This window comes from Eschrichtius robustus, chromosome 1 (assembly GCF_028021215.1).
Source record: "Eschrichtius robustus isolate mEscRob2 chromosome 1, mEscRob2.pri, whole genome shotgun sequence".
NCBI lineage: Eukaryota > Metazoa > Chordata > Mammalia > Artiodactyla > Eschrichtiidae > Eschrichtius > Eschrichtius robustus.
The window spans coordinates 89,888,677-89,903,984 of NC_090824.1; the positions used below are offsets into that span (position 1 = coordinate 89,888,677).

The 15,308-nt window shown below is 38.6% G+C and overlaps 1 protein-coding gene and 1 pseudogene across 7 annotated transcripts in view; both read left to right on the plus strand.

Annotated features, from left to right (window-relative positions):
- Positions 1-15,308, plus strand: part of STARD9 (StAR related lipid transfer domain containing 9) — a 135,360-nt gene that overhangs the window by 32,502 nt on the left and 87,550 nt on the right. The window lies entirely within an intron of this gene.
- Positions 1,676-14,628, plus strand: LOC137765180 (importin subunit alpha-1-like; annotated as a pseudogene).

Consider the following 15,308-nt stretch of genomic DNA (forward strand, 5'->3'; position numbering starts at 1 on the left):
AGGGTTAAATGACATAAAACGTGGCAGATTATGATCAAGGAATCACTTGTGGTTGTCTTCTTAGAAGTGGCTGTGGGAATGGCAAGTCTTTAGATTCTATTCCAATAAATCCATCTTTCATCTTTTCTCATAGGATCCTGTATAAGGAATCTGTTTGCAAGGAAGAGGGAAGCATTAGAGCTAGAAACCCATCTATCTGTCCTGTGAATTCCTTGCTAATGTCCAGAGAGTATGAAAGCCGCATATGGGACCTACCAGATGGCACATGCCACTTGGACAGTTGTCCATGGGAACATTCCTTAGCAAAAAAGCATTGTTAGAAATAGCAAAATCTTGTATAAACAAAGATAGGTGTTTTGGTGATCTCAAAGCTCAGTTTTTCTGATTCCTTCAGTAATCAGAGGCTTAAACTAAGAATATGAATTTATGTTTCTCTGTGTGGTATGTGTATCTATTACCTCTGTATGAGTATTTGCTGCTATGTGCAATTTTCTTTTTTTTTTTTGAGGTTTATTTTTTTAAAAATTAATTTATTTTTGGCTGCGTTGGGTCTTTGTTGCTGTGTGCGGGCTTTCTCTAGTTGCGGTGAGTGGGGACTACTCTTCGTTGCGGTGTGCGGGCTTCTCATTGCTGTGGCTTCTCTTGTTGCGGAGCACGGGCTCTAGGCGCACGGGCTTCGGTAGCTGTAGCTCACGGGCTCTAGAGCGCAGGCTCAGTAGTTGTGGCACACGGGCTTAGTTGCTGCGTGGCATGTGGGATCTTCCCAGACCAAAGGTTGAACCCGTGTCCCCTGCATTGGCAGGCAGATTCTTAACCACTGCGCCACCAGGGAAGTCTCTCTTTTTCTTTACTTTTTTTCTTTTCAGAAAAAGAAGCCCTAGACAAATAGACAGGGATTTCTATTTTTATCTTTTGATAAAGGTGATAAGAGTTGCATTCAGTAGAGAGGGCATATTTTAGGGTCTGACACCAGAGGGACCCTAGACTTTCCTCTTTGACACCCCATCTCCTTTCTAGATGAAAGGTGATGAAGTATAGTGATTAAAAATATGGTTTATTTTCCAGTTTCACAGACTACTGGCTGTGATCCTGGGCTAGTCCCTTTATCTCTCTGTGCTTCACTTATCTCATCTGTAAAATGGGGATAATGATACCTACCTCAGAGTTGTTGTGAGGACTAAATGAGTAAGTAAATATAAAACACTTAGAACAGTGCTTCGCAGATAATAAATGCTACATAAGTGTTATTATTATTATTATTATTATCATTATCTTCTCTGATACCTGATCACCATCTTATCCAGCACACAATAATTTCTCCAATCCCTTTTCTATTCACAACAAAGTATCCTTCTGTCCTTCCTGGTAGCATGTGCATTTTAATAGGGGCACTGTGAAGTTACAGCAAACTCAGATGAATTACTCTAATGGAGAGAATTTCTAGTATTCTACAGGGTGGTGGGGAAAATCATTTGGGGCACATCGTGGCAAGAGGTTGAAGAATCAGGGGAAATCACATGCTTAGAGAATATCTAGAAAGAAGAGACTTGAATGTGTCTCAGCTTCCTTCCATTTCTAGCCCCAAGTTTTCTTAAGTCAAGAAGCTATAGGGTCTGCACAGCCTCTTGTGGAAACCTGAGCTGGCTCTGTAGCTTTCTCCCTGTGTCTCATAACCATGTCCAGCAACAGGAATGCTAACTCACCAGCTGCCTGCCTTAACAGATTCAAGGGCACGATAGTACAGAAATGAGGCTGCACTGGATACTGGTTAATGTGGAGCTGAGGAAAGCTAATAAGCTAAGAAGGATGACCAGGTGCTGAAAAGGAGAAATGTAAGGTTGCTTCCTGAGGCTGCTGCTTCTCCACTGCAAGAAAACCGAAACGACGAGGGCACTGTAAATTGGTCTGTTGACGATACTGTCAAAGGCATCAATAGCAACAATTTGGAAAGCCAGCTCCAAGTGACTCAAGCTGCTGGGAAACTGCCTTCTAGGAAAAACAGCCCCCCGTAGACAACATAATCTGGGCTGGTTTGATTCCAAAATTTGTGTCCTCCTTGGGCAGAACTGACTTTAGTCCCATTCAGTTTGAATCTGCTTGGGTGCTCACTAACATTGCCTCTAGGACGTCAGAACAGACTGGGGCTGGGACTTCCCTGGTGTTCCAGTGGGTAAGACTCCACACTCCCAGTGCAGGGGGCCCAGGTTCGATCCCTGGTTGGGGAACTAGATCCTGCATGCATGTCGCAACTAAAGATCCCACATGCCGCATCTAAGACCCGGCGCAGCATGCATGCATAAATCAGTCAATCAGAACAGACTGGGATATAGAAGGTGTGGCACATATATACAATGGAATATTAGCCATAAAAAGAAACGAAATTGAGTTATTTGTAGTGAGGTGGATGGACCTAGAGTCTGTCATACAGAATGAAGTAAGTCAGAAAGAGGAAAAACAAATACCATATGCTAACACATATATATAGAATCAAAAAAAAAATGGTACTGAAGAACCTAGGAGCAGGACAGGAATAAAGACGCAGATGTAGAGAATGGACTTGAGGACACAGGGAGGGGGAAGGGTAAGCTGGGACTAAGTGAGAGAGTGACATTGACATATATACACTACCAAATGTAAAATAGATAGCTAGTGGGAAGCAGCCACATAGCACAGGGAGATCAGCTCAGTGCTTTGTGACCACCTAGAAGGGTGGGATAGGGAGGGTGGGAGGGAGACGCAAGAGGGAGGAGATACGGGGATATATGTATATGTATAGCTGATTCACTTTGTTATACAGCAGAAACTAACACAACATTGTAAAGCAATTATACTCCAATAAAGATGTTAAAAAAAACAGAAAAAAAGAAAAACAGACTGGGGCTGTGCTGTCCCAGCATTCATTTCTCTGCTGGCATCTCCCCATGCTTACATCAGTGAACAAGCTGTATGGGCTCTCGGAAACATTGCAAGTGATGGTTCAGGTTTTTTTGACTTGGCTATCAAGTGTGGTACAGTTGATCCACTGTTGGCTTTTCTTGCAGTTCCTAATGTGTCATCTTTAGCATGTGGTTACTTGTAGCACCTTACCTGGACACTTTCAAACCTTTGTTGCAACAAGAATCCTGCATCCCTGTTAGATGCTGTTGAGCAAATTCTTCCTACTTTAGTTCGTCTCCTGTATCATGATGTCCAGAAGTATTAGCAGATACATGGACAATATCAAATATCATAGCTGGCCACCATCACCAGATGCAGTGAGTTGTGAATCATGGATTAGTCCCATTCCTCGTTGGTGTTCTAAGGCAGACTTTAAGACGCAAAAGGAAGCTTTATGGGCTGTGACCAACTAGAAAAGTTGTGGAACAGTTGAACAGATTGTGGAACAGATTGTGTAACAGATTGTTCATTGTGGCATAATAGAATTGTTGATGAACCTCTGAACTGTGAAGGATACCAAAATTACCATGGTTATTCTGGATGCCATTTCAGGTATCTTCCAGGCTGCTGAGAAACTAGGTGAAACAGAGAAACTTAGTATAATTGAAGAATGTAGAGGTCTGGACAAAATTGAAGTTCTATAAAACCATGAAATGAGTCTGTGTACGTAGTTTCATTAAGTTTGATTAAGAAATACTTCCCTATGGAAGAACAAGAATATCAAAATGTTGTGCCAGAAACTGCCTCTGAAGGCTGTACATCCCAAGTTCCAGATGGCATTCTGAGACCACTTTTATTTTTATTTATTTACTTATTTATGTATTTTTAATTTTTAAAATTTATTTATTTTTTTAACATCTTTATTGGAGTATAATTGCTTTACAATGGTGTGTTAGTTTCTGCTTTATAACAAAGTGAATCAGTTATACATATACATATGTTCCCATATCTCTTCCCTCTTGCATCTCCCTCCCTCCCACCCTCCCTATCCCACTCCTCTAGGTGATCACAAAGCACCGAGCTAATCTCCCTGTGCTATGCGGCTGCTTCCCACTAGCTATCTATTTTATGTGTGTGAGACCACTTTTAGATTGTACAACTAAAGCATAAGTTTATTATACCAAACGTGTACTATGTTTGGTATAAGTTTGTCTTACTGTTTCTCTAAGAGCTCTTTAAATGTGGTTTGCTATGGTAAAACCACTTTTTACAAGGAAACTATACTTGAAGAGTTCCAAACTGTGCATATTGTATGAAGCTTCTCCTCTCAATGGGTTTCTTAATTTCTGTGTGGAATTTCATATCTTGCAGTGTCCTATAAAAAGATTATTTCACCCTTAAAAAAAAAAAAAAAAAAAAAACAACCAGCAGCAGCAGCTGTGGGTCAGCAGGCAGTCAGGGCCTAGAGGGTTCAGGGGAGGCCTCAGGCTTTGCTGCAGTTCTGATAGAGGAAGGTAGACTTTATACTTTGGAGTGTCTAGAGGTAAGGGTCATATTCTATAAAAATAACCAGTAATAAGGATATATGGTCAAGGATATTTATTGAACCATTTTGAGTAGGGATAAAATAGTGGAAACAAGTGATTGCCCATTTATAGGGGAACGATTGACTCAATTTTGGTACATATACACCGTGGAATATATTGCAGATGTCTTAGAAGAATTCAAAACCCATAAATATGTGAGTGAGTGTGTGTGCATTTATGGTTATGACTGTGGGAAGAACAAGAAATGATGCCAGTTGTTAACATCTTACCCACAGGTGGGGGTTAATGTATGAGGGAGGAAAAGAGGAAGGGAAAAGAGGGGTGGCAAATAAAAAGGAAATAAAACAAAGCATTCCCCACGCAGCATGCATGATAGCCCAGTTATTTTCATTATTTATTTATTTATTTGGCTGCATCGGGTCTTAGTTGCAGCATGCAGCACCTCTCGTTGCGGTGCGCGGGTTTCTCTCTAGTTGTGGTGCGTGGGCTCCAGAGAGCGCGGACTCAGTACTTGGCGGCGCGTGGGCTTAGTTGCCCTGTGGCATGTGGGATCTTAGCTCCCCAACCAGGGATCGAACCCACCTCCCCTGCATTGGAAGGCGGATTCTTAACCACTGGACTGCCAAGGAAGTCCCCCAATTATTTTAAATTGTGTTCGTGTAACTGTGGATTTGTGTATGCATGAAAAAAGGAAGAGGTGTATCTATGGGAAATAACCTGTATGTTCATGCTATGTTATGTGATAAAAAGCAAGTTGCAGGTTGATGTGCATTATATGTGTCTATTTCAATGAAAATAAAGAAAAACGAAGAACTGTATATCCTTATATATGTGGAGAAAGGTATGGAAGGACATACCTGTTGGTTATATCCTTCTTTCCGTCAGTACCTGAAGGGGATCTGTTGGATACTTAAATGAGTAGGATTAGGGGTTGAGGTAGGGATGGAAGGTTAGTTTTTTCTTCATGCATTGTATTTTTTCACTTGGTGCAGAAAGTGGGTGTTCTTTGTAGTTTGAAAAACAGCAAAGAAAGAAAAAAATGTAATCTTGTCTGTCTCTAATAAGCCTTCAAATTCTGGTCATTTAATAATAGCAATGTGGGTGAAATTTGGGGGTGAGATTATAATTCTCTTCATGTGCAAATGAAAAGGTTAATGGAGCAAAAAGACTCCAAAAGTGATTAACAAATGGCAGAAGGATCAGATTTTATTGTTTTTGACCAAAGACTGTAACAAAATTTTACTGAGACTGCTATTTAGAAATACTCAAAGGAGACTTGGTAAAGTTTCTCCCAGTGTGAAGCAAAACAACAGGAAGTAAGGAAACCTTGAAGAACAATTTTAAATTGTAGGGTAATAGCTTAGTGTTCAAAAGATAAGATTTGCCTTTCCTGATAACTCTGGTGAACAGTTATTTTGCTAGTGGCAGAATATCACAGTGGTTAAAAGCAAGAGCTTTGTTTAGAGGTACTTACTACCCATGGGACGTCAATTTTCTCGTGTGAACATTAGAGAACTTTGATAATATTAACTACCCTCATAGATGTATTGTGAGGATTAAATGGATTAATAACATTTAAGGTGCTGAGAGCCTAACACAAAATAATTGCTTAGTAAATGTTACTAGCTATATGAATCTAAAACTCTGGTTTTTGAAAAAGCACTTTTAAAAAAACTTGTAGACTTTTTAATGATGGCCATTCTGACTGGTGAGAGGTGGTACTTCATTGTAGTTTTGATTTGCATTTCTCTAATAATTAGTGATGTTTAGCATCTTTTCATGTGCCTATTGGCCATCTGTATTTCTTCTTTGGAGAAATGTCTCTTTAAGTTTTCTGCCCACTTTTGGACTGGGTTGTTTGTTTTTTTGTTGTTGAGTTGTATGAACTGTTTGTTGAATAAAGCACTTCTGTTGAAGTATTCATTGTGCAAAGTAATCCTAACAATCATCCTTAAACAATAGGAGTAGTGCAAAGCACAGTATTTTGCTTTAGTAGGCACTTTACAAATATTGGTTGAGTAAATAATTTCATATGGTTTTGTTAGAGTCTCTGTTTAGATTAATATCATTTCACATATTTATATTTTTCAAAAATTTAAAAGGAAAAGTACATATATAGGGTGATAATTTGGGTGCATCTTAGTTAATGGATTCAAGAATAAAAGAGATTCCTATGTACTTAAATATAGACAGCTTTCAGTAGGGAAATATGAGGGTACTAATTTGTATTTTAGAAAATTATTATGAAGGAGAGGATTCTGGGAAGAAAGCAGGAATCTGTCTTCCCACCTAGATAACAATTGCACTGGCATAATCCATCTTAAGTAACTGTTTTGGAACTCTGGAGTCTATTGAAGACTTGCCACTTCCAGAGGAAGACTTGGAGGACAAATTGAAGTTAATTTCAGCTCTTAACATAGTAGCAGCCACCCATTCCCTATTCCCAGCCAAGTGGCAGGCAGCTGTGCACTGGTCCTTGCACGAGCATCTTGCACGTAGCTTGCAGAAGTCAGGGTGGGCAAAAAGGACCCTGTTTTCCAAATATCAGGAATCTGCTCTGATTGCTAACTGCTGCTTCTGATCACAGAGGTGCAGACAAAGAGGTAGGCAGCCATTGTTGTTGCACCTTTCTCCAAGTCCCTCCCCATCCTGCTGAAGTGACTTCCAGGGGATTTAAAGGGCCAGCACCCCTTCTCCCCACCCCCACCCCACTTCATTTTTCTCTTTTTCTCCTTTTGGGAGCCAGATATTTATGACCAGGGCATTGAAAAACAACAAAACACACAGGGAAAATTAAAAAGTGACCAGACATGCCCAGGGAAAGGCTCAGAAAAGACCTGAGAATACTTTAACTTTACACCTCTGTCTGATCCTCAGCACAGAGACAGCCTACAACAATCAAAAACACAAAAACAGTAAATGAAAAGAATAACAAGAGATAGTATATGCTGGAGAAAGGAAAGAATCTCATTTGCAGAGTTACTACATTATTAGATTCAAATGTCCAGTTTTCAACAAAAAAATCACAATACAAAGAAACATGAAAGTATGGCCCATGTAAAGGAAAAAATAAATCAACAGAAACCACCCCTGAAAAGGACATAAAGGCAGATATACTAGACAGAGACTTTTAACTGTCCTAAAAATGCTCAAAGAACTAAAGGAAGATATGGAGAAAGTCAGTAAAACAATGTATGAATAAAAACCATATGATCACTTCAATACATGCAGAAAAAGCTTTTAACAAAATTCAACATCCATTTACGACAAAAGCTCTCCACAAAGTGGGTATAGAGGGAACATACCTCAACATAATAAAGACTATATATGACAAGCTCACAGCTAACCTCATACTCAGTGGTGAAAACCTGAAGCATTTCCTCTGAGATCAGCAACAAGACAAGGATGCCCACTCTTGCCACTTTTATTCAACACAGTATTGGAAGTTCTAGCCACAGCAATCAGACAAGAAAAAGAAATAAAAGGAATCTAAATTGTAAAGGAAGAAGTAAAACCGTCACTGTTTGCAGATGACATGGTACTGTACATAGAAAATCCTAAAGATGCTGCCAGAAAACTACTAGAGCTCATCAATGAATTTGGTAAAGTTGCAGGACACAAAATTAAAATACAGAAATCTGTTGCATTTCTATACACTAACAACAAGCTATCAGAAAGAGAAATTAAGAAAAAAATCTCTTTTACCATCACTTCAAAAAGAATGAAATAACTAGGAGAAAACCTAATGAAGAAGGTATTGGGGGGCTTCCCTGGTGGTGCAGTGGTTAAGAATCCACCTGCCAACGCTGGGGACACGGGTTCAAGCTCTGGTCCGGGAAGACCCCACACGCCACGGAGCAACTAAGCCCGTATGCCACAACTACTGAGCCTGTGCTCTAGAGCCCGCGAGCCACAACTACTGAAGCCCGTGTGCCTAGAGCTCATGCTCCACAGCAAGAGAAGCCACCACCATGAGAGGCCCGCGCACCGCAATGAAGAGTAGCCCCCGCTCTCCGCAACTAGAGCAAAACGCACGCCACAACAAAGACCCAATGCAGCCCAAAATAAATAAAATAAAATAAATAAATTTATTTAAAAAATAAATTAAAAAAAGAAGGTATTGGGTTGGCCAAAAAGTGCCTTCGGTTTTTAAGTAAAAATAAAAGGCACATTTTTCATTTTCACCAAGAACTTTATTGAACAACATATTCACCCTTTTGTTCCACTACCTTCTACCATTTTTCAGGCAACTTCATTATTCTGTCTTCCCAAAACTTTTTGTCTTTTTGAGAAAAGAACTAGTCCATGTGCCTTTTACAGTCTTCCAGGGAATGGAAATTGTTTCCATTAAGAGAATTTCTTAAAGACCTAAATAAATGGAAATCCAAAGGTGCCCAAATGTCTGGTGAATACCGTGGATGAATCAGAACTTCCCAGCCAAGCTGTAACAGTTTTTGCCTGGTCATCAAAGAAACGTGGTCTTGCGTTATCCTGATGGAAGATTATGCATTTTCTGTTGACTAATTCTGGACGCTTTTCGTGGAGTGCTGCTTTCAGTTGGTCTAACTGGGAGCAGTACTTGTTGAAATTAATCATTTTGTTTTCTGGAAGGAGCTTATAATAGAGGACTCCCTTCCAATCCCACCATATACATAACATCACCTTCTTTGGATGAAGACCAGCCTTTGGTGTGGTTGGTGGTGGTTCATTTTGCTTGCCCCACAATCTCTTCTGTTCCACATTATTGTATCTTCTGTATCCACTTTTCATTGCCTGTCACAATTTGTTTTAAAAACGGAACGTTTTCATTAAGTTTAAGTGAAGAATTGCATGTGGAAATACGGTGAAGAAGGTTTTTTCCGCTTAACTTACGTAGAATCCAAACATCAAAGTAATTAACATAACCAAGCTGGTGCAAATGATTTGCAGTGCTTGATTTGGATATTTTGAGTATTTCGGCTACCTCCCACATGGTATAACGTTGATTGTTCTCAATTAATGTCTTGATTTGATCGCTATCAACTTCACCTGGTCTACCCGATCTTGGACCATCGTCCAGCGAGAAATCTCCAGCACAAAACTTCTCAAATGACTTTTTTTTTTTTCCCGGTTGCGTTGGATCTTCATTGCTGTGCGCGGGCTTTCTCTAGTTGCAGTGAGTGGGGGCTACTCTTCGTTGCGGTGCGCGGGCTTCTCTTTGCGATGGCTTCTCTTGTTTTGGAGCATGGGCTTTAGGCACGTGGGCTTCAGTAGTTGTGGCATGCGGGCTTAGTAGTTGTGGCTCATGGGCTTTAGAGCACAGGCTCAGTAGTTGTGGCACATGGGCTTAGTTGCTCTGCAGCATGTGGGATCTTCCCGGACCAGGGCTCAAACCCACGTCCCCTGCATTGGCAGGTGTATTCTTAACCACTGCGCCACCAGGGAAGCCTGCAAACCACTTTTGACACGTTTGATCAGTCATAGCACTTTCTCCATACACTGCACAAAATTTTTTTTTGTATTTTGGTTGCATTTTTACCTTGCTTGAAATAATAAAGCATAACATGCCAAAAATGTTGCTTTTTTCTTCCATCTTCAATATTAAAATGGCTACACAAAAATTCACCAATTTTGATAAGTCTTTTTCAAATGCACTGATATGACAGCTGTCACATACAATCTAACAAAATTGTTTTGAATGAAGTTAAATACAACCAAGTGCTACTAGAGCTATCTTATGGAAAAAAACAAATGAACCTTTTGGCCAACCCAATGAAAGACATGTACTTGGAAAGCTATAAGACACTGCTGAAAGAAATTGAAGATGACACAAACAGGTGGAAAGATATATCATGTTCATGGATTGGAAGAATTAATATTGTTAAAATGACCCTACTACCCAAGGCAGTCTATAGAGTAAATGCAATCCCTATCAAAATACCAATGGCGTTTTTCATAGAACTAGAATAAATCGTTATAAAATTTGTATGGAAACACAAAAGACCCCAAATAGCCAAAGCAATTTTGAGAAAGAAGAACAGAGCTAGAGGTGTCATGCTCCCTGACTACTGACTATACTACAAAGCTACAGTAATGAAAAGAGCATGGTACTGGTACGAAAACAGACACATAGCTCAGTGGAATAGAATAGAGAGCCCAGAAATAAACCCACGCACTTATGATTAATTAATCTATGACAAAGGAGGCAATAATATACAATGGGGAAGAGACAGTCTCTTCAGTAAGTGGTGATGGGAAAACTGGACAGCTACATGTAAAAGAATGAAATTGGAACATTTTCCCACATCATGTACAAAGATAAACTAAAAATGGATTAAAGACCTAAATTTAAGATCAGAAACCATAAAAATCCTAGAAGAAAACATAGGCAAAACACTCTTTGACATAAATCATAGCAGTATTTTTTTTTAAATATTTAAGCTTTTTTAAAAAAATTTTTTATTTATTTATTTATTTATTTATGGTTGTGTTGGGTCTTCGTTTCTATGCGAGGGTTTTCTCTAGTTGCGGCAAGTGGGGGCCACTCTTCATCCCGGTGCGTGGGCCTCTCACTGTCACGGCCTCTCTTCTTGCGGAGCACAGGCTCCAGACGCGCAGGCTCAGTAATTGTGGCTCACGGGCCTAGTTGCTCCGCAGCATGTGGGATCCTCCCAGACCAGGGCTCAAACCCGTGTCCCCTGCATTGGCAAGCAGATTCTCAACCACTGCGCCACCAGGGAAGCCCCATAGCAGTATTTTTTGATCCATATTCTAAGGCAGAGGAAACAAAAGCAAAAATAAACAAATGGGAACTAATTAAATTTAAAAGCTTTTGCGCAGCAAAGGAAACCATTGACAAGATGAAAAGACAACCTACTGAGTGGGATAAAATATTTGCAAATGATATGACCGTTAAGGGGTTAACACCCAAAATATATAAATAGCTCATACAACTCAGTATAAAACAAACAAAAAACCAACCTGATTAAAAAATGGGCAAAAGACCTGAGTAGACATTTTTCCAAAGAAGACATACAGATGGCCAACAGGCACGTGACAATATGCTTAACATCACTAATCATCAGAGAAATGAAACTCAAAACCACAATGAGATATCACCTCACACCTGTCAGAGTGACTATCATCATCATTGACATATAACAAATGTTGGTAAAGATGTGGAGAAAAGGAAACCCTTGTACACTGTTGGTGGGAACGTAAATTGGTGCAGCCACTGTGGAAAACAGTATGGAGGTTCCTCAAAAAACTAAAAATAAAATTACCATATGATCCAGTATTCCACTCCAGGGTATATATCCAAAGAAAATGAAAACACTAATTTGAAAAGATGCATGCACTTCAGTGTTCATAAGCAGTGTTATTTATAACAGCCAAGATATGGAAGCAACCTGAGTGTCCATCAACAGATGAATGGATAAAGAAGATGTGAGAGAGATATATATATTATATATATATATATATATATATATAATATATAATATATATGTGTGTGTGTGTGTGTGTATGTGTATGTATATATATATGTGTGTGTGTGTGTGTGTGTGTGTGTGTGTATATATATATATATATATATATATATATATATATATATATATATATCATGGAATACTACTCAGTCATAAAAAGGAATGAAATCTTGCCGTTTGAAACAACATGAATGGACCTGGAGGATATTATGCTTAGTGAAATAAATAAGATAAAGACACTGTACATATCACTTATATGTGGAACCTAAAAAATAAAACAAACAAATGAATATAACAAAACAGAAACAAACTGGCACATACAGAGAACAAACTAGTGGTTACCAGTGGGGAGAGGTGAGGGGCAAGATAGGAGTAGGAGATTAAGAGGTACAAACCACTATGTATAAAATAAATAAGCTACAAGGATATATTGTACAGCACAGGGAATATAGCCAGTATTTTATAATAACCTTAAATGGAGTATAATCTGTAAAAATTTTTAATCATTATGTTGTACACCTGAAACTAATATGATATTGTAAATCAACTATACCTCAATGTTTTTTGGCTAAGCCGTGTGATATGCGGGATCTTAGTTCCCCGACCAGGGATTGAACCCGCACCCCTTGCAGTGGAAGCTCAGAGTTGTAACCACTGGACCACCAGGGAAGTCCCATATACCTCAATTTTTTAAAAATGAAAGAAAAGAAAACCTTGTCCTTTGCATCACCCCAATATTTAGTCTTATCTTACAACATATCTGATATTCTAAATTTCACCTGGACAGCCATGCATTTTCATTACTCACAGCTTTACATGTGTTATTCATACTGCCTAGATAATCAACCTAATAATTAAAATCCTACTCATGGCTTGAGGCCCACTTCAGATGTTCCCTGTTTCATGAAGTCTTCCCTGCTTCTTCAGTTGAATTCAGTTCTGTTGAGTGTCTTCCTTTTGCTCTTCCAGGTCAACCCTTCATCGTTTTCTACCTTTTTCTGTGCCCCAAAGGCTGACCTGTTGGACTAATCATTGGGCTTCCTTGCCCTCTGGCTTGAGTTGGGGTTGAATGGTGGAGAGCTCTAGCAGATGGGAGGGAGAGGTTTCCTCCTGAGGGATTGGCTTGGTCTGGCCTCATCTGTTAAGTCATAACTCCTCTCAGTGTGGTGCTCTCCTCATGGTTCTCTTCTTCCAGGTTTTGGTGAACGTTTTTCCCCCTTCGTCCATTTTGGCTCCGAGGTGGTGAATTTCCAGGTACTGGTTCCAGGTTACTCCACTGTCCCTTGTGGTTTTCCTACTTCACACCCACACCTTTGTGAATAGTCTTTTTACTTAATTAAACCTGAATGATTCTAATTTGAATATACCATCTGTTTCTGTTCAGACCCTGATTGATATAGTGCCACAATGTGGTTCTTGTACCTGTAGTACATTTCATTTTATCTTTATGGTTATTTTTTAATTTGATTCAACAGGACTGCAAAATAAATATCTTATGCTTCATTAGCATTTTCATGTATTAAGCATTTTCTCATAATTTACTTCATTTGATTTTTACAATAAACTGTTTACAATAAACATCATCCGTATTTTACTGATGAGGAAAAAGGAAACAAAGCACGTTACTCACACCAGGTCACACAGCTAGTAAGTGGCAGTGCTGGTATCTGTAGGAACCCAGGCCTGACTCAGAATCCAGGGTGCTTTCTGTTGTATTTTTCCTTACATCTTTTTATTAAACTTAAAAAAATTTTTTGAAATGATCACAGATTTACAGAGAAGATGAAAGTACATTCAAAAAAATTTTTCCTGAACCATTTAAAAGTTGCCAACCTGTTACCCAGTTGCCCCAGATACTTGAGTGTGCAGTTCCTTATAGTAAAGGACATTCTTTAACATACCCACAATACAACCTTCAAAACTGGGAATTTAAATTGTTATATTACTACCATCTAATCATTAGATCCCATTTGAGTTTTGCTGATTGTCCCAGTGATGTCCTTTATAGAAAAAGGATCTGGTTCAGAATCACTTGTTGCATTTAGCTGTCTTATGTCTAGTCTAATTCATTCTGGAATAGTTCCTCAGTTTTTCTTTGTATTCATAATCTTGACACTTTGGAAGATTATAGGTGAATTATTTTTTAGAATGTTTCTTAATTTGGTTGTTTAACATCTCCTCATGATTAGATTCAGATTATGCATCTTTGGTAGGAATATCACAGAGTTCACTTTGATTTCTTGATTAAGGTGGTGTCTTGCCAGGCTTCTCCACTGTAAAGTTACTCTTTTCCCTTCTTTGTAATAAATATTTTGTCTAGAGGTACTTTGAAACACTAGGTAAATATCCCATTCCTCATCAAACTTTTGAATTATTTACTTGTTTATATTTGTACTGACTCATGGTTTCCCATTTTATTCAGTGGACGACAGTCTGTTAGTATTACTGTTTGTTATGATGCTCAGATTGTTCCCATTAATGGGAAATGGCATTTAGCCAAGATCTGGGTGCTAGGTGTGATCATTGCTATTGAGATATCACTGTTCCTTTGTTTCCTCAGTAGAGTTAGACAAAGCTAGGGAATATATATTTGCATATACAGATGTATATACACACACACACGCACACAGTAGCATTATATCTATTTACTTATATTGAAACTCATGAGTTCTCACTGATTCTGATCAAATACTCTACAGTTGAAAGAAGAAAGTGTGAAGAGAGAACTTGAGTGCTAGATGGAAGTAAATGAAAAATAACCCAACCAACCTAGCAAATTTGTTTCAGGACGGGGTGCTTGACTAAGGAGAGTTGCGTTCATAGAATTTTGGAAATTTGAGGGCTTACAAATAGTGAAGGTAACTCTTCTGCTTTTTTTCTTTGTGTTCTGTACCACTAGGAATCACTGACCTTGAGCTGCAATTATAAATACTAGTTGCTACTGATACTTTCTAATGGGAATTTTGGATTTCATTCATCTCATGTTGGTATGAGAATAAGAAGCTTGTCAATTGTTAAGAACTCTTTAAGTTAGTTGTGTCAGTTATGAACCTCTAAACTCAGAATTGTGAAAATGAATCACAGAAATGTTTAAAATGCTTAAGCGTTTGAGGAATATAGGAATGAAAAGCAGTACACAAGAGGTTATATACTATGAATAACAATATAAAATTTATATATTTGTAGAAAGATGGAAAAGTACAATAAAAATTTATTGTGCTTAGCAATGGCATTTGGTCAGTTATTTAATTTTTTTTACTCTTTTGGGATGTTGATTATTTTCTTACTGATTTGGAACTACTCATTATATTGCAATATTAAATTGTGGTAAATCTACATTGTAGATAATAAATGCCGTTTGGAGAAGACAGAAGAAAATAAGATGGAAGTATTTTACATTTCAGTCTTTATTTTCCTT